The sequence below is a fragment of the Anolis sagrei genome, chromosome 2 (assembly GCF_037176765.1).
Source record: "Anolis sagrei isolate rAnoSag1 chromosome 2, rAnoSag1.mat, whole genome shotgun sequence".
NCBI lineage: Eukaryota > Metazoa > Chordata > Lepidosauria > Squamata > Dactyloidae > Anolis > Anolis sagrei.
The window spans coordinates 186,602,924-186,625,170 of NC_090022.1; the positions used below are offsets into that span (position 1 = coordinate 186,602,924).

At 40.6% G+C, this 22,247-nt stretch overlaps 1 protein-coding gene across 3 annotated transcripts in view; it reads right to left on the minus strand.

Moving 5' to 3' along the window:
• Nucleotides 1-22,247, minus strand: part of B4GALNT1 (beta-1,4-N-acetyl-galactosaminyltransferase 1) — a 92,530-nt gene that overhangs the window by 45,473 nt on the left and 24,810 nt on the right. Inside the window, exon 1 of one of the 3 annotated variants that reach the window (XM_060762969.2) lies at nt 18,403-18,541. The exons of the other annotated variants lie outside the window; for them this stretch is intronic. The gene's annotated coding sequence lies outside the window, so the exon portion shown is untranslated. Of the gene's footprint in view, nt 1-18,402; nt 18,542-22,247 lie in introns of those variants that run through there. 3 annotated transcript variants of the gene reach the window in all.

Here is a 22,247-nt window from a genome sequence, read left to right on the forward strand (position 1 = left end):
TCTTCCCATTTGGATAATGGCTGGTGGACTATCAAGAGAAGTCATTGGGGCGCCAACTATCAACAGCAAGAAGTTAACCAAAGATAAAATAATAAAAAATATTTTCAAAAAAAGTTTTTAAAATAGCATTTTATTTGTTTGAGGATTTTGACTTTCACAGGGATCCTGTGAAATGCAGAAAATGCAGAGAGATGATTATACATGAAAGGGGTGCTTCTAGCTTCTATGGTGCCTCTACTCGGGGATTTCTGGCATGAATTTTGACTGGCAAAGCTAATTTCCTGTGATAATATTGAAGTGCTTTTGCATATATTCCAGAAGATAAACTATGCTGTGAAACAGCTTCAGTGCCCAAGTCTCAGTGGATTTGCATCCAGAAGCCCCACTTGGCCTAGCAAACAAACATTGCATTGCATTGCATTGCATTGCATTGCAAGTCTTTATTTATTTATTTTATTTATTTATTTTGCCTAAGGCACCTTATGGAAAAGAAATGGCCTAATACAAGTTACACCCAGCAGATCTGGGAAGCAAAACCAGAAAGTCAATCTAACAGAATTGCTAGGCAAAACTAGACTCATTGAATCAGTGGGACTTACGTAGGTGTTGGCTTACTGCTTAGAATCCTGCCAAGCACCTAGATTTAGATCACTGAGATAAAGCAATACTTTGTTCTGAGCTTGTACCTTATTCATTAAACTTCTTACCCATGGATGGGGTCTTCACTGTATCTTTTACTCTGAAGAGCTCAACAGGTACAATTAATAATATTATTCTCAGGATATTCCCAAGGTATTGGAAGAAACCTCCTGGGCCATCCAGTCCAACCCCTGCCAAGAAGCAGGAAAATCACATTCAAAGCATCCCTGGCAGATGGCCATCCAGCCTCTACTTAAAAGCTTCCAAAGAAGGAGCCTCCACCACAACCCGGGGCAGAGAGTTCTCAGGGATATCCATCCTATTTTGAAAACCCCAGGTTTAGTTTCCAGTACTTGCATGTAGGGCTGGGAAAGATCTCTATCTGAAACCCTAGCATGTATCTGCTGCATGTATCTGATCTCTTGTCTGATTTCATAAGGTTGTTGTTGTTTATTCATTCAGTCGCTTCTGACTCTTTGGCCAGAGCTCCCTGTCGGCCGTGGCCACCCCCAACTTCTTCAAGGTCAAGCCAGTCACTTCAAGGATAAGATTCATCCATCTTGCCCTTGGTCAGCCCCTCTTCCTTTTTCCTTCCATTTCCCCCAGCATCATTGTTTTCTCCAAGCTTCTCTGTCTTCTCATTATGTGGCCAAAGTACTTCATCTTCCCTCCAGTGAGCAGTATGACTTTACTTCCTGGAGTATGGACTGGTTGGATCTTCTTGCGGTCCAAGGCACTCTCAGAATTTTCCTCCAACACTGAAAGGGTCTTTGAGCAAAATTTGCAAATGCTAAGGGGCTTTAAAATGAAAAGCCAGCAAAATCAGCAGATTTTCAATAAGCTGAAGCTTCGAAATATAACAGAGTGCAGACAGGAAGTAGTTGCAGTTTCCTGTATTTCCCTTTGTTAAAAGGTTAAAATTGTTGTTTTCGAAGTGCAGAGGCTGTGTGTACAGAAGGTACTTTTCCATCAAAAAGGTCAGAATTAATATTCATAAAAGGTGTTTTCCCTGAACTCTCTGTTTTGAAAGATGCAAATGCTATATAAAGTTGCAGATTTTAAGGGACGGGGCGGCAGCAACTTGTAGGATAGCATCTGCGTAATGCTATCATGTTGTTCGTCTCTCTTCATGAAGAGACTAAAATAAAAACCTTGTTTTTTTATCTTTAAATGGGACTGTCTCTTTTCCTTCCGCGCTCCCGCGACTGGGACCTGGAAAGACCCAATCAAGGGTCTCTAACAACACCACAGTTCAAAAGCATCTATCTTCCTTTGCTCAGCCTTCCTTAAGGTCCAGCTCTTACATCCATAGGTTGCTACAGGAAATACCATTGCTTTAACTATGTGGATCTTTGTTGCCAGTGTGATGTCTCTATTCTTCACTATTTTATCAAGATTGGTCATTGCTCTCCTCCCAAGAAGTAAACATCTTCTGATTTCCTGGCTGCAGTCTGCATCTACAGTAATCTTTGTGCTTAGAAATGCCTCCATGTTTTCTCCCTCTATTTTCCAGTTATCAATCAGTTTGGTTGCCATAATCTTGATTTTATTTAACTTTAACTGCAACCTAGCTTTTGCATTTTCTTCTTTCACCTTGGTTAGAAGGCTCCTCTGCAATTCCTTGCTTTCAGCTATCAAAGTGGTATCATCTGCATTTCTAAGGTTTCTTCCAGCAATTTTAACTCCAGCCTTGGATTTGTCAAGCCCCGCACATTGCATAATGTGCTCCACATACAAGTTGAATAGGTTGGGTGAAAGCCCTTCCGTACTCCTTTCCCAATCTTGAACCAGACTTTGGTCTGTTCTTACTGTTACTATTTGGTCATTCTATAGATTCCTCAGGAGACAGGCAAGGTGGCTTGGGATCCCCATACCACCAAGAACTTACCACGGTTTATTATGATCCACACAGTCAAAGGCTTTAGAATAGTCAATAAAACAGAAATAGATGTTCATAAGATAATAATAGTAATATATAATACATTTTATTTATACCCCGCCACCATCTCCCATAGGAATTCAGGGCAGCTTACAAAATAGCACATGATGGTGCCATACCACACATAAAATGCAATACATTAACATATTAAATCACTAACACATTTACATAAAACAAAGCATATAAAGGTTTAAAACATTAACCTCTATGAAATAGGTCAGTACTTCATCAGGAAACTACCAATGAATACAAAGTGAGGAAGGCATCCCACGTGAAATCCTCAGTGCCAATCAGGGTTTACAACTAGATTTAGATGGAGCAGTGAAATCACTCATCCATAAAAGATAACTTCCACTATTTTTATATTCCCATCCATTTTGGAGCAAATCCAAGAGAAGTTTTCTCCTCATAGTAATCGTGGGGGTCAGACATGTAGCTGGGGGGGGGGGGCGCTTGAGGGGCTTCAGCTCCCCCCCCCCCACCTCGAAATTCTCAGGGGAGTCCACGAGAAGGCCTTACTGGTACATTATTTAAACTGTCATGTTTATTCATATCATGATCTGATCACCATGCTCAATATATCCCATATGCATGGGGGTATTGGGGTAACGATACAAAAGGTTTGCTAGGGTAGATCCTCAGCCCTCCCCCAAATCAAACTCAGCTCCCCCCCAAATCAAAATCCTGGCTACGGGGTGGGGGTAGAAATCCTGGTGGGGGTAGAAAAAGCATGTGACTGTTGTGAAGAAGACAAAGAGGCTTACATCTCTCCACCTTCCCAACTTGATACGGATCAGAACTGATAAGATGAGCAAAACTTTAGGCTTCCTCAGTGGTGAAGCTTTCCTACCTACTCCAGCATATCACAGATAGAAGCTGTGATATAGTGTGGTTGAGATGGCAAAAGTTAGCAACGAAAAAGAACACACCAGCTATGGAGGCTGGAGCAGATTGCTTTAGCTTGCCTCTACTGCAGTGGTTCCCAGCCCCCCCCTTTTTTTTTTTTTTTGACCAGGGCTCTCCTGACCAGGGATTACTTTGACCAGGGACCACTTGACTGAGGAGCACTTTGACTAGGGACCACTCCAACATTATTACCAAAAGGGGCAGGGCTGGTCAACTCTGCAGAAAGTAGCATAAATAAAATAAAATAAAATAAAATAAAATAAAATAAAATAAAATAAAATAAAATAAAATAAAATAAAATAAAATAAAATAAAATAAAATAAAATAAAATAAAATAAAATAAAATAAAATAAAATAAAATAAAGAGGAAGGAGGTTCATGAACCAGAATTTTGTTCTTGCGGCCTACAGGTTGAGAACCACTGATCTTCTTCATTTCTCCCTCCCTTTACTGAATTAAGGGGGTGCACTTTGAATTCGGTTTGCAGCAACTGATGTAACCTGGGGACAAAGAGGGTCGGGCTGGGTTTCAGGCCCTTTCTACACTGCCATATAATCCAGATAATCAAATCAAATAATCCACACTATCTGCTGTGAACTGGTTTATATAATCCAGTTCAAAGCAGATAATCTGGATTTTTATATGGCAGTGCTGAAGGGGCACCACTTGCACTCTCTTCTGCTTTATGATTCCAGGGAAAGTGAGAGGAAGAGAAAGGCAAAGTTCCTTCTCCTCCCCCCACTCCCACCTGCTGAGTTATCAAAGTGCAAACTACAATTGAACTTTGAATTCAGTTTGTAGCAATGAGGTTAATCAAGGACAAAGAGAGAAGGTGAGGAGAGAGAGACTTGGACATGGAAAAATCAGCTCAAAAGAGAGGCTTGACGGACAGATGATTACTTGGGGCTGCCCCAGCCAAATTGGGACAGTTGAAAGATATACAAATCTAGAGGAGGCAGTCACGCCAGTTGAAATGTACTATCATTGTGGAGTGTGGAATGGACCTTTGGTCTTAAACAGAATACCACAGACTTTGGCCAGGTGCTGTGTTGTTGTCGCAACCATTTTGTAAGTGAGATGGACAAATTCAGAGAGTTTATCAACAAAAATGTGATCACTGATGCCAGAAAGCTAAGATGAAAAACAAGTTTGACAGGTTGGAACTGTTGTTCAAAACCAACAAAGAAGAATTGAGAGAAAATAGTACAATGTTTTGTTGGAATACACACATAAAACAAACAAGCCAGCAAAACCTAAAACACATAAGAAGAGAAGAGACCTGCTTTGGAAGCTGTCAGAGTTTGGAAATAACAGATTACAAATCATGCCGTCACCTTTAGTGAACAACCTTTTCTTGGTAATGATGGGAGAGCATACTCTCCAGTACTTCGCAGATAACAACAACAACAACAATATAATAACTTTATTTTTGTACCCCGCCACCATTGGGTTGGCTTACATGGGGACAAAGCCCGGTCAACACAGTTAAAATATAGCACAATAAAATACATATAAAACACCATAAAGACAAAAACCATCAATAATCAACAACAGTAGCCAAGCAAAGTGAACATGTTCAGAATTTAAAAACCGGGACATACTGTGGCCAAGTCACATAAGAGTGTGGTAAAAAGGGAAAAAGTTATTAACAAGAAAGAGCATTTGAGCGAGAAGAGATTTGCAGCAGCTTGCTTTTGTCCAGTTTTCTGGGAAGGGCCAGATTCCCCCCCCCCCTCCACTTTCCTCCACTCCTCTCCTCCCTGCTAAAATGAATGTACTTTGTGCACTTTAAATGTAGTTTGGAGCAACTGAAGCAAGTTGAAGACAAAGGAAGAAAAAGGTTTGAGAAAAGCGAAACTGAGACATTCCAAAAACAGTAAGGGTAATTATAATGTGGGATGGTAGCGAGTTAATGGGAGTGTTCCTTGCAAATCAAAACAGTTGGAGAGCATTGCAGAGCCAACATTGTATTCTCAAAATTAATTGAGAAATGTGCGCAATAGATTTGGTAAGTCATTTGCAAGAAATGGCGTGGTGTCACCAGTATCTGGTGTTATCTGGTCTGATTATCTGGATTATACGGCAGTTGCTAACACAGAACTCTATCTAAACAAAAGCACATAATCTTACTCATGAAGTAATATCTGCTGTAACTTGGATGAGGGGCCAAATAACTGATACTTAATCCAGATAAGATGGGTGTTCCCAGCCAGTCGAAACACAGATCAGGGAATGAGCTTTTCACCTATACTGGATGAAGTTCCTTCCCCCCTGAAGTTTCAGTCCCACAACTTGTGTGCTCTGGATTCAACTGAGTTTGGGTGGCCAGGTTTCAGTAGTGGCTAGAAGGGCATCTACATGGCTAAAACTTGTGCACTAGCTGTGCCTGTTCCTTGAGACATCACATCTGGCTGCAGTCACACATGCCTTGATCACATCTTGGTTGGACTATGGTAACACAAAACAATTTTATTGATCAGCTAATTGGGCTGATAAGACAATATAAACAGACAATATAAACACAATATACAACACAAAAACAGTATACAACTAGTCCAAGTCAAATTATAAATATACAAGTACAGAGTGAAAAAGTGGGTATGGCCAACTTATAACGAAACGAACCTTATTTTTAGGTATATACATCAGTTGTTGTCGTCCCCCTTACACGGTATACCAATTTGATCAATATACTCTGATCTCCTTTTAGCTGCTTTAAACAGATAAAGGGCAACTTTTGTTGTTACAACGGGGTTATAACCAGCTAGTAAAAATGTGGTATCTCAGGTGATTTGATTACAAATAAAAGGCCATAAATGTTGTTTCCTTTCTTTTTCGTACAAACAACATTTGTTTTGAAAGTGTCTTTGAGCGGAATTTGCAAATACTAAGTAAGGGCTTCGAATGAAATTAACAACAAAAGAGAGATATACCCTTTCTTTGTAGAGCACCACGGAAGAAACAAGATGTGACATTTAGAAGGTACTTCTTAAACAGGATGTTTGTGGTTAACTTCAAATGTTGTTTTTGAAGCGCAGAGGCCACATGTACAGAACGTACTTTCCATCAAAAAGGTCAGAATTATTATTCATAAAAGGTGTTTTCCCTGAGCTTTCTGTTTGAAATGAGCTATAAAAGTTTGCAGATTTCAAGGGAGGGGACAGCAGCCACTTGAAGGATAGCATCTGCGTAATGCTATCAGGCTGTTCGTCTTTCTTCATGAAGAAACTAAAATAAAACCTTGTTTTTTTTATCTTTCATTGGGACTGTCTCCATCCTTCCGTGCTCCCGTGACGTGGACCTAAAAAGACCCAATCTAGGGCCTCTAACAGTTTAATATATGGTTCAGGTTTTCAACTTTGGGGGCTCCACAGATACAGTCTTTCATCGGGTGGGATGTGATTGAATTTACGTGTCTCTCCATAGACTCCATTTGTTCAAATCTGGCCTTTGTAAAAGTGATTCTTAAGTATCTTGGCATATCAACTTTAAAGTAAAGTGCCCGCTGGAAATTATGTTAAAATGACCTAACCATTTCAAGGAGCCTGTAGTTGACATAGTGGCTATATCTTTCTGTGTTTCAATACCTAAAATCCTTTGAGATAGTATCCTTTTTTCAGTGTCCTATTATGAGCTACTATGGTAACACAATGTGCCTGCCTTTGGAAACTGTTCAAACACTATAATGCTATAGCCAGAATGCTAACTGGGACTAGATATAGGGTTCATATGATATGACTCCCTTCTTAAAAGAGCTGCATTGGCTACTGGTTTGTTTCCCGACACAATTCAAAATGCTGCTAATGACTTATAAAGCCATATACAGTTTAGGTAATACTATCTGAAAGCCCATCTCTCCCAATACCAACCAACCAGACTCCTAAGATCTATGGGGAAGGCTTTCTCAGGGTCCCATCATCATCACAGGCCTGTTTGGTGAAGACATGAGATAGAGTCACCTTCAGTGGCTGCTCCCACCACCGAGAACGTCCTTTCGTGGTAGGCTAGTATGGCTCTCTCACTGCTTTCCTTTTGCTGGCGGGTGAAGACATTTTTATTTCAGAAAGTTTTTAATGTACTGGCAGTCCCTGAATTACAAACATCTGACTTACAAACGACTCATAGTTAAGAACGGGGGTGAGACAACAAGAAATGAGAGAAACCTACCTCCAGGAAGGGAAATTCATTCCTGAAAGAATCATCATGGGGAAAAGGTATCTCCACTGAAGCTTTAGGACTAACCCCTGTTTCCATAACAAGCCATATTTTTCAAAACCCAATTATCACAGGGACAGAAAGTGAGGTGAAATCTTCTGAACAGGGTCATAGATAGCAAAGTAAACACCACAGGGATGTTAACCCAAAGCATGCATGCATGCATCCAGCATAGTGTGTGTGAGCATGCATATATGAATGAATATATGAATATCTTGTTCATAACTTGGGGAGTATCTGTATAAACAAGGGTGGCTTTTTCTAAGTCATGTTTCACACATCTTTGAACTTGCGTATATTTTTAATTGCTATTCAAAGGTATGATTGTAATTGACATGTTTTTAACCTTTTTTTGTCAGTTGCTTTGGGTTCCACTCTGGGAGAAAGGTAGCATATATTCATTAAATAAAGTAAAATATAAATAAATAAATAAAAACTTTCACTTAAAAATACATTCCATCTATATAAATAAAAATGTAATGTTCGTTTGTGGGATTAATATAACTCGAAAACCTCTGGACAAATTGCCGTCAAATTTGGTCACAAGACACCTACTAACCCAAGGAGTGACCATCACTAAAAAAATGATTTTTTTTTCATTTGGGAGTTGTAGTTGCTGGGATTTATAGTTCACCTACAATCAAAGAGCATTCTGAACCCCACCAACAGTGGAATTGAACCAAACTTGGCACACAGAACTCCCATAGTGGAAGGATTTGGTGGGCACTGACCTTGAGTTTTGGAGTTATAGTTTACCTACACCCAGAGAGCACTGTGGACTCAAACAATGAAGGATCTAGACAAAAAGTGGCACAAATACTCCATATACCCAAATATGAACACAGATGGAGTTTGTGGAAAACATTTGGGAGTTGTAGTTGCTGGGATTTATAGTTCACCTACAATCAAAGAGCATTCTGAACCCCACCAACAGTGGAACTGGGCCAGACTTGGTACAGAGAACCCTCTTGACCAACAGAAAATACTGTGTTTTCTGGTAGTCTTTGGCAATCCTTCTGACACCCCCTCACGACCCCCCCCCCAGGGGTTCTGACCCCCAGATTGAGAAATGCTGCCTTAAGGCCATCCAGTCCAACTCCCTTCACCAGGGCAAGAAAACATAACCAAAGCTCTCCTGACAAAGAACTATCCAGCCATAGATATAGATAGATAGATATGATTCCCACACACATATACACATGTTTATGACAGATATAGTATAGATTTGAAAGGGACCCCTAAAGAAGAACAATTCTATGTTGCATGTTCCAAAGTAGGCAAACCAGACACTCTCCACATCAACACTGACAAAGAAACAGCAAGAAATACTGTTTACTCACAAGCATAAAGAAATCACATATATTAGAAACCAACACTTTCTCATTACTTTTCCAGATCACCAGACTGGGCCACAGCAACGCGTGGCAGGGGATGGCTAGTATTCAATAAAAATACATTCAATATTTGGGAGAGACAGAGATATTTTTTCTAATTGGAAATTAAGACAGAAATTTTAGCTAAAAGAGCTGTTTCTAGACTAAGGTAAAGCAAGCAATATTCCATTTTACTTAGGGAGACGGAGGGAAAACTAACCATTTAGCATAATCTACTTGTTTCTAGCCAGAAGGCAAAATAGAGTAGTGAGCCCTGGTATCCAAACTACCAGGAAGGAAGGAGGAAGCTGTGTAAATAAAAATCTTCCTGGAAAATATTGACAAATTGCACACACACAATAAAAAATCAATAAAGCCTTGCAAACTGTAACATGAAGATGCTTGATTAGCTGTGTGAGGATTTGCATACAGATCTTTCCTCTTGCAGGGAAATGAATCAACAAAACTAGAGTTTCTACTGTCATCTCCTTTCTAACGATGATATCTGAAAACTGGAATTTAGGGCCAGACCTTGAGATCTGAGCACTCTTTTTGTGTGTCCTTAATGTTGTCACCTGGAGAGGCCCTGCTCGTGCTCCCACCTCCATCGCAGGTGCGATTGGTGGGGACGAGGGAGAGGGCCTTCTCGGTGGTGGCCCCCCGACTCTGGAATTCACTCCCTAAGGACATCAGACATGCCCCAACGCTAGCAGTTTTTAGGAGGAGCCTGAAAACATGGTTGTTCCAGTGTGCCTTCCCAGAATAAGGAAACTCCCAGGAATATGTCCCTAAATGCACTTTATTTGTGATCTAGGATTGTCTGCACGCCCCATTCTTCTCCGGAAATTCTATTATATTTCACCTAGTCATGCTCAGCATTATTTTTAAAATTTTAACTATTACATTTGGCCCAGTCATAGGTTTTTAAACGTTATTGTGTTATTGTTGATGTTTACTGCTTATTTTTTTGTTTATGAGTTTTATTTTATTGTTTTGTACTACTGTTGTTGTTTTTACTGATGTATTGTGGGCTCGGCCTTTTGTAAGCCGTACCAAGTCCCTTGGGGAGATGGTAGCGGGGTATAAATAAAGTTTCATTTATTTATTTATTATTTAAAATCCGACCCCAGCCAACACTCGAAACCTGGTAAATCGAGTGGAAGTGGTGGGATCTGAGGTGGGAGTGACCATGTGCTCCTGGAGTTTGTGATACAGAGGGAAAGGGGAAAACTTATAGATTCATATAATCCAGTTCAAATCAGATAATGTGGATTATCAGATTTGATAATATGAATTATATGGCAGTGTAGAAGGATCCTAAGAGAAGTCAGACATGCATTCGAGATTTTAGGAGAGCTGTTTTGAGAAAATTTAGTGCAATCCTATGGATAGGAATACTAAAATAGAAGAGTTAATTATGGATGGGAGTGCCTTAAAAGTGAGATACTGAAGGCACAATTGCAAACAGTGTCAACAAAAGGAGAAAACATTTTTCTCTCCTTGTTGGCATTGTTTGCAACTGTGCCTAAAGAAGCCTGAACGGATGTCCAGATGTGTACAAAACAGATGTGTACAAAAATGGAAAGGGGGGGGGTATCGCCAAAGAGGAATACAAACAAATAACTAACATATGTAGGGAAAGAATCCAAAAGGCTCATGCTTGCCCAAGAGATTAAAAACAATAAAAATTGGTTCTTTGGTTGTGTCAGTAGAAAAGGGAAAAACAAAGAAACAGTGGCGGCTCTGCATGGAAAAGGTTGTGAAAGGGAAAAGGCAGAACTGCTTAACACCTTCTTTGCCTCAGTCTTTTCCCAAAAGGAAATCGGTGTTCAACCTGAGTAATATGGAGTGAATGAGGCAGTAGGGGAAATGCAACCCAAAATAGCTGAGAAGTAGCAGGAATACCTAGCTGATCTAAACGAATTCAAGTCTCCGCAGCCAGATGAGTATAGAAGGAAGTTACAGATATCATTTCAGAACCACTGGCAATAATTTTTGAGAGTTCTTGGAGAACAGGAGAAGTCCCAGCTGACTGGAGAAGGGCTAATGTTGTCCCTATCTTCAAGAAGGGGGGAAAAAAGAAGACCCAAACAATTATAGTCCAGTCAGAAAGATTCTGGAGCAGATCATTAAGGAGGAAGTCTGCAATCACTTAGAAAGGAATGCTGTGGTGACTAAAAGTCAACATAGATTTCTCAAAAACAAGACATGCCAGACTAATCTTATCTCCTCTCTCTTTTTGATAGAGTTACAAGCTTGGTAGATGCAGGAAATGCTATGGATATAGCATATCTTGATTTCAGTAAGGGCTTTAACAAGTTTCCCCACGTCATTCTCACAATGAAGCTAACAAAATATGGGCTAGACCAGGGGTCCCCAAACTAAGACCGCGGGACCAAATACAGCCCTCCAAGGTCATTTACACAGGTCTCATTCAGGGTCAATCTAAGTCTGAAATGACTTTTAAGCACACAACAATCCTATCTCATCATCCAAAAACAGGCCCACACTTCCCACTGAAATACCAATAAGTATATATTTGTTAAAATTGTCCTTAGTTTTAATTTTTGTATTGTTTTAAAGGTTATTTTGCACTACAAATAAGATACGTGCCGTCTGCATAGGAATTCATTCGTGGTTGTTGTTTTTTTTCAAATTACAATCCAGACCTCCAACAGTTTGAGGAACTGTAACCTGGCCCTCTGTTTAAAAAGTTTGAGGGCCCCTGGGCTAAACAATGCTACCATTGGGTGGATTGGAAATTGGCTGACTGGCGAAACCCAAAGGGTGCTCACCAATGGTTGCTCCTCATACTAGAGATAAGTGACTAGTGGATTCCCATAGTTCTGTTCAACATGTTTATCAATGTCTTGGATGACTGAATAAGAAGGCATACTTATCACAATTTGCAAATGACACCAAATTGAGAAGGATAGGTAATACCCCAGAAAACAGAACCAGAATTCAAAACGGATTAGAGAGTAGGGCTAAAATTAACAAAATCAATTTCAACAAGGAAAAATATAAGATACTGCACTTAGGCAGAAAAAAATTGAAATGCACAGATACAGACACCAATCCATGAGATTAGTGTCTAGATCAAGGGAACTCATAGTGCCCCTATTGACTGCTCTTGTCAAACCTCATCTGGAATACTGTGTCCAATCATCATCATCATCATCATCATCATCATCATCATCATCATCATCTGTATTTATATTCCGCTCTATCTCCCCCAAACATTCAATGCCCGAATACAACATCAATACATCCATCTATATATATAAATTTGTTAGGGGCATCCAACGAGGAAACAAAACTCAAAACCCCCCCAACGAAAATGTACCAAAATTGCCATGCCCATAACACAACCCACAAGGTACAAACATATCTACTCAAAATGAAAAACAACACAACAACACACTCACAAAACGGCAAAACAACAAAACTCAAAAAACCCCAACGAAACTTAACCAAAATTGCCATGCCCATAACACAACCCACAAGGTACAAACATATCTACTCAAAATGAAAAACAACACAACAACACACTCACAAAACGGCAAAACAACAAAACTCAAAAAACCCCAACGAAACTTAACCAAAATTGCCATGCCCATAACACAACCCACAAGGTATAAACATATCTACTCAAAATGAAAAACAACACAACAACACACTCACAAAACGGCAAAACAACAAAACTAAAAAAAACAACAACGAAACTTAACCAAAATTGCCATGCCCATAACACAACCCACAAGGTACAAACATATCTACTCAAAATGAAAAACAACACAACAACACACTCACAAAACGGCAAAACAACTGAGCATGCACATTGGTGCCCAGCCGCAAGTTCCCTGGCGCGCGCACACAGTTCCCTCTGCGGAAGCCATGCCCACTCCAAGCCCCGCCGCGCCGCTTTCGCACACACACACACACCCCGCCGCACGCACACACACAACCCCACGCTCCATCACTCCCCCCGCCGCACACACACACGCAACCCCACGCTCCATCACTCCCCCCACAGCCACACACACACACGCAACCCCACTCCCCCCCGCTGCCGCACACACACACGCAACCCCACGCTCCATCACTCCCCCGCTGCTGCACACACACACACAACCTCACGCTCCATCACTCGCCTGCCCCAATCTTACCTCCTTTTACTTCACGCCACCTCCAAACCCCACCGCACCCCTTCCCGCCCTGTCAAAATCCAGGAAAGACAGGAAGGAAGCAAAGAAGGAAGAAAGAGAAAGGGAGATAAAGAAAAGGGGGAAGGAAGGAAAGTTAGAGAAAGAAGGAAGAAGAAAAGGAAAGAAAAGGAAAGATGGAAGGAAAGAAAAGAGAGACAGCAGAAGAGAAAGAAAAAGGGGGAAGGAAGGAAAGAGGTAGAGAAGGAAGAAATGAGAGACAGAGGGAGGGAAAGAAAAAGGGGGAAGGAAGGAAGGAAGGAGAGAAGGAAAGAAAAAAGGGAATGAAAGAAGGAAAGAGGGAGTGAAGGAAGGGGGAAGATGTAGAGAAAGAGGGAGGGAAGGAAAGAAGGAAAGAGAGAAGGAAGGAAAGAGGCCAGAAGAGAAAGAAAAAGGGGGAAGGAAGGAAGGAGAGAAGGAAAGAAAAAAGGGAATGAAGGAAGGAAAGAGGGAGTGAAGGAAGGGGGAAGATGTAGAGAAAGAGGGAGGGAAGGAAAGAAGGAAAGAGAGAAGGAAGGAAAGAGGCCAGAAGAGAAAGAAAAAGGGGGAAGGAAGGAGATAGAGAAGGAAGAGGAGAAGGAAAGATGGGAGGGAAGGAAGGAAGGAGGGAAAGAAGGAGAGAAAGAGGGAAGGTTGGTCACAGCAATGCGTGGCGGGTAAAGGTTGTTATTTCTATGATTATTATGATGCTATGATTCCTCTGAGACCCTTTTAGGGGGAATGGGAGAGGTGTCAGGTCCCAGAGGCAATGCATTGCATTATTGTTATTGTTATGATGGTGGTGAAATAAAAGGAAATAAAAAGCGAAAGAAGGAAGCAAACAGGGAGGGAAGAAAGGCAAAGGAAGAAAGGGGGAGGGAATGAAGGAAAGAGAGAAGGATGAAACCAAGTAGTGAAAGAAGGAAAGAAAGAAAGAGGTAGAGAAGGAAGAAAGGAGAGAAAGGGGGAAGGAATAGGTAGGTACCTCTCTTTCATAATAGTCCAGATATCTACCTCAACTTTGATAAGTTTTACTATAGGCCACAGCAACGCGTGGCAGGGCACAGCTAGTACTAACAACATTTATACAACCCAACTTATAAATATGAATTATAACTTAACAAATTAAAATTAAATAAAAAGCGCAGTCTGTTATAACAGACATAAGACCAGTTCTGGGCACCACAATTCAACATGAATAGTGACAAGCTGGAATGTACCCAGAGGAGGGCAACTAAAATAATTAAAGGTCTGGAGACCATGCCCTATGAGGAGCGGCTTAAAGAGTTGGATATGTTTAGCCTGCAGAAGAGAAGAGTAAGAGGCCATATGATAGCAATGTTTAAATATTTGAAAGGGTGTGATAAGGATGAGAGAGCAAGCCTGTTTTCTGTTGTCCTGGAAACTAGGACTTGAAGCAATGGGTTCAAATTACAGGAAATGAGATTTCACCTGAATATCAGGAAGAACTTCCTGACTGTACGAGCTGTTCAATAGTGACACCGAACTGGATGATCCTTGGGGTCTCTTCCAACTCTATGATTCTATGTTGTCCAGTGTGGCCACTTATTCTAGCCCAGCTGCAAATTAGAATGTATTTTGAGCATTCCCAATCTGTGAACCATTGCTTCATTTTCCATATTTTTGTTAGAATTTGAGTGGATTCTGTTTCTGTAGTTAGAAACAGCTCCATTCGTATATATCAGTGGTTCTAAAAGTGTGCTCTGTGGAGCCCTTAGGGCATACTGAGCAGCTCCATTCTTCCCTCCTTCCTTCTCCTTTCCAAGCTTTTCCTCCTAATTCCTGCTCCTCCCCCTCCTCCTCCCCTCCCCTCCCTTGCCATCAAGTCTTTTTTCCTCGCCTCCCTTGCCACTCAGATCCTCCCTCCCTCCCTCGCCTTACATGCTTCCAAAATCCTATTTCCTTTCCACCACTCAGGGGGTACTTTGATTGAGCTTTTCCTGCATGGCAGAAGGGAGTTGGATTGGATGGAGCCTGGGGTTTCTGCTGCTATAATAATAATAATAATTGTTATTATTATTATTGACACAAAAACACAGTATGTCACAGCAAACGAGATATATATGCTGGATTTTGTATCACAAGATCACAAGTCAACACTTCCCAAGCATCTAGGACTGTATGATGTATTTTCGAATGATGCACACAGATCCAAGTAAGGTGGCCTTTTGCAGTTGCCAGATTGTGATTTTATATTATTACTATTGGCAAGATGGCCATCTGTTGGAGGTGCTCTGATTGTGCTTCTACTGCATGGCAGAAGGGAGTTGGACTTCCACTGAAATACATTTATGTTGGTCAAAATTGTTCTTAATTTTAATTATTGTATTGTATTATTCTTCCTATATTCCTTCCTTTCTTTTTTGCACTACAAATTAGATATGTGCAGTGTGCATAGGAATTCATTCATGTTGTAACATCTTCATTTTTTTTTGTTAGCTTGACTTATAAGACTTTATCATGTGGTTAAATGTGTTTGGATATGTTATGTTCATTTATGTTTCAATTTTGTTATTCTTTCATCAGCTTTATTTAGTTTTAGGTTGTTTTATTGTATTTGATTTATTTAATGCTTGTTTGCTTTGGCATTAAATGTTTGCCAATTTGTTACACTGCTGGAAACCACCCAGAATCCCCTTGGGGAAATAGGGCAGGTTATAAATAAAGTATTATTATTATTTGTTATTTTTCCAATTAGTTTCTCCATCCTTCTGCCACTGGCCCAATCCATCTGTCAATATTTAAAGCACAATGCACCAAAATGTTTGCCCATGCCTGATACATATATACAGTACATATAACATACTAGCCGTCCCCTGCCACGCGTTGCTGTGGCCCACATGGGGGTTCTGTATGGGAGGTTTGGCTCAATTCTATTGTTGGTGGGATTCAGAATGCTCTGTGATTGTAGGTGAACTATAAATCCCAGCAACTACAACTCCCAAATGTCAAGATTATATGTGAACTCCACCAGTGTTCACATTTGGGCATATTGAGTATTTGTGTAGAATTTGGTCCAGATCCATCATTGTTTGAGTCCACAGTGATCTATGGATTAGGGAAAGAGGACTAAGGTGTTTTCAGGCAACACACCAATCTGCAGATAGAGCAATCCATACAACAGACTCGCTTTCTAGTCAATACTGTGCAACTGCACAATGGACATACAAGCCTTACTTTTTGTCAGAAACCCACCTATGAGATACATCTACACATGAACAGTTTCCACCTGGAACACAGGTTCCTTTTTATCTCTTAGATAGGAACTCAGACTAAAAGGATGTACTCCAAGCATGGTCATACAGCCTGGAAAACTAAGAGCAACCCAATGTTCTTTTGCCTTAAACATTGTTTAAGCCAATACTACTCAAAGCAGTGGTCCATGGGCTAGTGTTGGTCCACAAGCTATCCGCCGCCAGTTTCCTGGTTCCCTAAATTAGCTAACTTTAGAAGCTCTGGTTTTTGCCACTCAGCAGCTTGGGGATGCAAAAATATATTGCCCATCACGTGACATTATAGTGCAACTCCCATTATGCTTCCAAAAGCTATGTTGACTTGGGTTGAGGAGAGTTTCCCCAAGTGAATGGCCATACTTTCCTACCCAAAAGAATAAAATGACAGAAATCTGATGTGGAAAATTGCAACATTCAGAACTTAATGCAAGAGGATTACAGTTTCCAAGTGGGCCACTCTGCTCCTGGGTCCACTAGACAGATCCTTTGAACTTCAAATACCAAGTACCGTATATTCTCGAGTATAAGCCAACCCAAATATATGATGAGGCATCTAATTTTATGACAAAAAAACTGGGAAAATGGATTGACTTGAGTATAAGCCGAAGGTGGGAAATCCAGCAATTACTGGTAAATTTCAAAATAAAAATATTTATTTTATTTATTTGTGACATTTATATGCCACTTTTCGCACCACAAAGGGGGCTCAGAGCAGCTTACTATATATATATATATATATATACGCACACACACGCACACACACACACAATACATTATACCATTAGCACAGTACAATATCAGCACTATACATCACTATATTGTACTATACAATTATATTGTAATATTATTAGTAATATTACATGCAATATAAAATACATATTTATAATATCATTATTAGTATTAGTATTATACTGTATTACATTATAATATTATAAATAGATACCAATACAATTACATTAATTGAAGCATCAGTCGGTTGGATGTTTTTGAATATTTGCATAAAACTAATTTAAGATAAGACTGTTCAAGTCTGAATAAACAATTATTCTGACATTCTTCAATGTAAATGTGCTTAGTACGTATCCTTCAAATAATAATAAATAGAGTAAAATAATAAACATAACAACAACAACAACAACAACAATGAAGTAAAATAATAAATGTAATTACAGAGCAAAATAATAAATAACCTTGACTTGAGTATAAGCTGAGGGGGATTTTTTCAGTTTTAAAAAAGGGCTGAAAAACTAGACTTATACTCGAGTATATACAGTAATCTAGATAGCACTGGTCAGTGGTCAGAAATAGGAGAAGGTCTGGCCCAAAGCCTCTAGAAGGCACCAAGCTATTTAACGGTTACACATTAGATGAGCAGAACTGGGAAAACTGAACCCCCTTCTATGCTGCCATATAATCCAAATTATCAAAGCAGATAATCCACATTATCTTCTTTGAACTTGATTATATGAGTCTACATTGCCATATAATCCAGTTCAAAGCAGATAATCTGGATTTTATATGGCAGTGTAGAAGGGACCTGAGGGATCACCAGATTCTGTCACTGAAAGGGGTAGTTTTGTTCATTATTTAACAACATTGTGTCTACTTGCACTTTAAAGATTTACGTACATATTTTGCTTGCTTATGCTGCAACAGATCAACACAGGTATCACTCTGGAAAGTGCTTAACATTTACATGGAGTTATTACAGAGTTAAGGCATGGCTATTTGACTCCGATGCTATCCTGTATGTGCTTGTCCATCCACAAATACAGACACAAACTCTGCTAGCTAAACACACTTTAAATATTGCATGAACAGATCGTAGTTCAAGAAAATGTATAGGCTACAACAGATCTGGTAGAATTTAAAAGTATCCTAGGAGCCCTTACCTTCATCCTGGAAGTCATCTAGCAGGCAGAGGTGGTTGGCTGGCTAAATTTGTTAAAACATTGCAATTACTAAAAAACTCAATATTGTAAAAGTACTACATTCACAGCTCACCATGTTGCCATGCCAGCTGGCTCAGAGGGAGTGAGGAACTAACTCGGGAATATCTGCTGAACTTTACTCCCTCCTCCACAGCCATGCCCTTTTCCTTGCGTGTGCCCTGTCTTGTTTAGATTGCAAGCCAGAGGGCAGGAACTATAAAATTAAGGGAGAGCCTTTGTGGCTGAAGAGCGGGCTGTAAATATTCAAAATAAATAAAATCTGAAAACTGTGTTTACCTGCTCATCTAGGAGAGGCTACCCTGCGCCTTGGGCATGGCTATGGTGGAAGCTGAGAGGCCAGCCACGTGCTGGGAATTGCACTTTCTGACCTCCCACAATGTGATCATTACAGGAAGCCAAGGATGTACAGGCATAACTCAGTTTTAAAAGACTCTGAGAAATAAGCTCCTTTTTACATGGCCTGGCCACCCAGACACCCTTTTCCTCCTCATTTTCTGTCCAGCTACATTTTTTAAAGCGGGTCCTAGGATACTTTTAAAGATACAGAATGGGGGACGCGTGGCTTGAGAACAGTACGTGTGAAAAAGATCTTGGAGTCCTCGTGGACAATACGTTAAACATGAGCCAACAATGTCATGCAGCGGCAAAAAAAGCCAATGGGATTTTGGCTTGGATCAATAGGAATATAGTGTCTAGATTCAGGGAAGTCATGCTACCCCTCTACTCTGCCTTGGTTAGACCACACCTGGAATACTGTGTCCAATTCTGGGCACCACAATTGAAGGGAGATGTTGACAAGCTGGAGAGCGACCAAAATGATCAAGGGTCTGGAGAACAAGCCCCAAGCTTGTTTTCTGCTGCCCTGGAGACTAGGATGCAGAAGAATGGGTTCAAACTCCTGTTTAAGGAGCTCCACTGGCTGCCGTTCATTTTCCGGTTCCAATTCAAGGTGCAGGTTCTTACCTACAGTTTGGGTCCCCTCTACCTGCGTGACCGCATCTCTGTGTACGAACCCTCACAATCTCTATGATCATCTGGAGAAGCCCTGCTCTCGCTCCCACCTCCATCGCAGGCGCGATTGGTGGGGACGAGGGAGAGGGCCTTCTCGGTGGTGGCCCCTCGACTCTGGAACTCACTCACCAAGGACATCATCATCATCATCATCATCATCATCATCATCATCACTACAGGAAAGCAGCTTCCACCTGAACATGAAGAAGAACTTCCTGACTGTGAGAGCTGTTCAGCAGTGGAACTCTCTGCCCTGGAATATGGTGGAGGCACCTTCTTTGGAAGCTTTTAAACAGAGACTGGATGGCCATCTGTCGGGGGTGCTTTGAATGCAATTTTCCTGCTTCTTGGCAGAATGGGGTTGGACTGGATGGCCCATGAGGTCTCTTCCAACTCTATGGTTCTATCAATATTATAAGGATAGAGGCGGCAGGTTGACGAAACACAGAGGTTCGGTGTTGCATTGCTAAACTGCATCTGCATTAAGACGAGCCTCCGGTGGCGCAGCAGGCTAAAGCACTGAGCTGCTAAACTTGCTGACCACAAAGTTGGTGGTTTGAATCTGGGGAGTGGAATGAGTTCCTGCTGTCAGTCCCAAACTAGCAGTTCAAAAACATGCAAATGTGAGTAGATCAATAGGTACCGCTTCTGCAGGAGATGAACACCACTTCCCAGAGTTGGACTCAACTAGACTTAACATCAAGGGGAAACCTTTACCTTTACCTACTTATCTGCATTAAGAAATGTAATAAAACTTCATGCCGGAAAGGGTGTGATTTTATGTGTTGACAAAGGCTTTCATGGACAGAATCACTGAGTTGCTGGGAGTTTTTCAGGCTATATGGCCATGTTCCAGCAACATTCTCTTCTAACTGTTTGCCTGAATCTTTGGCCGGCATCTTTGGAACCTCTGAAGATGCCAACCATAGATGCAGGTGAAACATTAGGAGAGAATCCTGCTGGAACATGGCCATATAGCCTGAAATTCACAGCAACCCAGAGTGATTTTACTTTAGTTGATCCTACATGTATAAATGCATACACAGAATCAGAGTTGGAAGAAACCTTGTGGGCCATCCAGTCTAACCCCCTGCCAAGAAACAGGAAAATTGCATTCAAAGCATCCCCGGCAGATGGCCATCTAGCCTCAGTTTATGTATTTGAAGTTTGGCCACTAAAAGGGAAATCATAAAAAATGGAGACTGGTGGAGAAAAAAATCTCTCCTGGATGCATTGTGGAAGAAGCTTTCAAGTGGTCTCTAGAAGATTCAAAGTATTTTTGCTGACTTATGCAAGGCTAACTTGAATTTTTTTTAAAAGTGTGTTGAAATATGATGAACTACTCTTTCTGGTAGCATTAAGGAAACTCTGCTTTCCATGTTAATTGGGCCTCTGGTGCCACATTATCTATTACAGAGGTAATGCCCAGGGGAACTGAAGCATCAGAAAAAGGAAGTCATAATGCTAGTCTTTATTGCTCCAAACCACAGTCTCCCCATGTTTGGACACAACAGGTAATATGGCTTCTCGGAGAATCATGGGGTTTGTAGTTTTGTGAAGCCATAAAGCTCTCTGAAAGAGAACTCAGTTGGAAATAGCAACTTTCTTCAAGCCTCCACTAGTTATTTGTTATGTATTGCTATGCTTACTGCATATGGTTTGCAGTTTTTCTTTTGTTGTGGGAGGGGCTGCAGCCTATGTGATCATCTGGGCTTGTTCAGAACTCAGACTCCGTTTTAGAACAGTATGCTTCAGACTTTGTAGGAACTCTTAGATTTCAGTAGGAACAGTATGCTTAAGAGACTCCACTGGACTTTCAGACTAGATAGAGACTCTATTAGACTCTCAGAACAGAGAGATGCTTTAGATCAGGGGTCCTCAAACTAAGGCCCGAGGGCCAGATATATCCCTCCAAGGTCATTTAGCCGGCCCTCGCTCAGGGTCAACCTAAATCTGAAATGACTTGAAAGCACACAACAACAACCATCCTATATCATCAGCCAAAAGCAGGCCCACACGTCCCATTGAAATACTAATAAGGTTATATTTGTGAAAATAATTATTGTATTGCTTTTAAGTGTTCAAGTAAGATATGTGCAGTGTTCATAAGAATTCATTCATGCTTTTTTCAAATTATAATCCGCCCCGCCAACAGTTTGAGGGACGTGATCTGGCCCTCTGTTTAAAAAGTTTGAGGACCCCTGCTTTAGATTATAGACAGTTGATTCTAAGAAGGATGCCCTGTGTTACCTACACAGAGAAACCACTTCAAATCTTATCTGTAACTGGACTTATATGCAAAGTACCTGTATGTTGAATACATGAAGTCTGTGAGTAAACCAACTATGTTATTTTTTAAAGAAGACTGCTTAATTTTGTCTTTTGAGAGCATGATTTAAAGACAAATATATTTTAAGAGAGAGTAGATGTTTTGGGCAATTAAAAAAGAAAACTTCTGAAACTCTGCTGTATATATTTGTGTGTCTGTCTGTTTTGTGCATTGGCATAACTTTGTCCCTAACCATTCAAATACATATCTGGATACATCAGTTTAACAGCTGAAAAACCTAATTGCCTTGCATGACTGCTATTTTCCCAAAAGTTTATAATATTAACATACCAAGACTGTACGGTAACATTTTCAAAAAGGTTATGACTTCTAACAAGGTCCAAAGATCATAAAATCTCCAAAAGGCTATGGAGATTTCCATTTTCCAAAAAACTCTTAGATATCCTTTGAAACTACAAATCCCAGGGAGCCAAAAGATTGACTC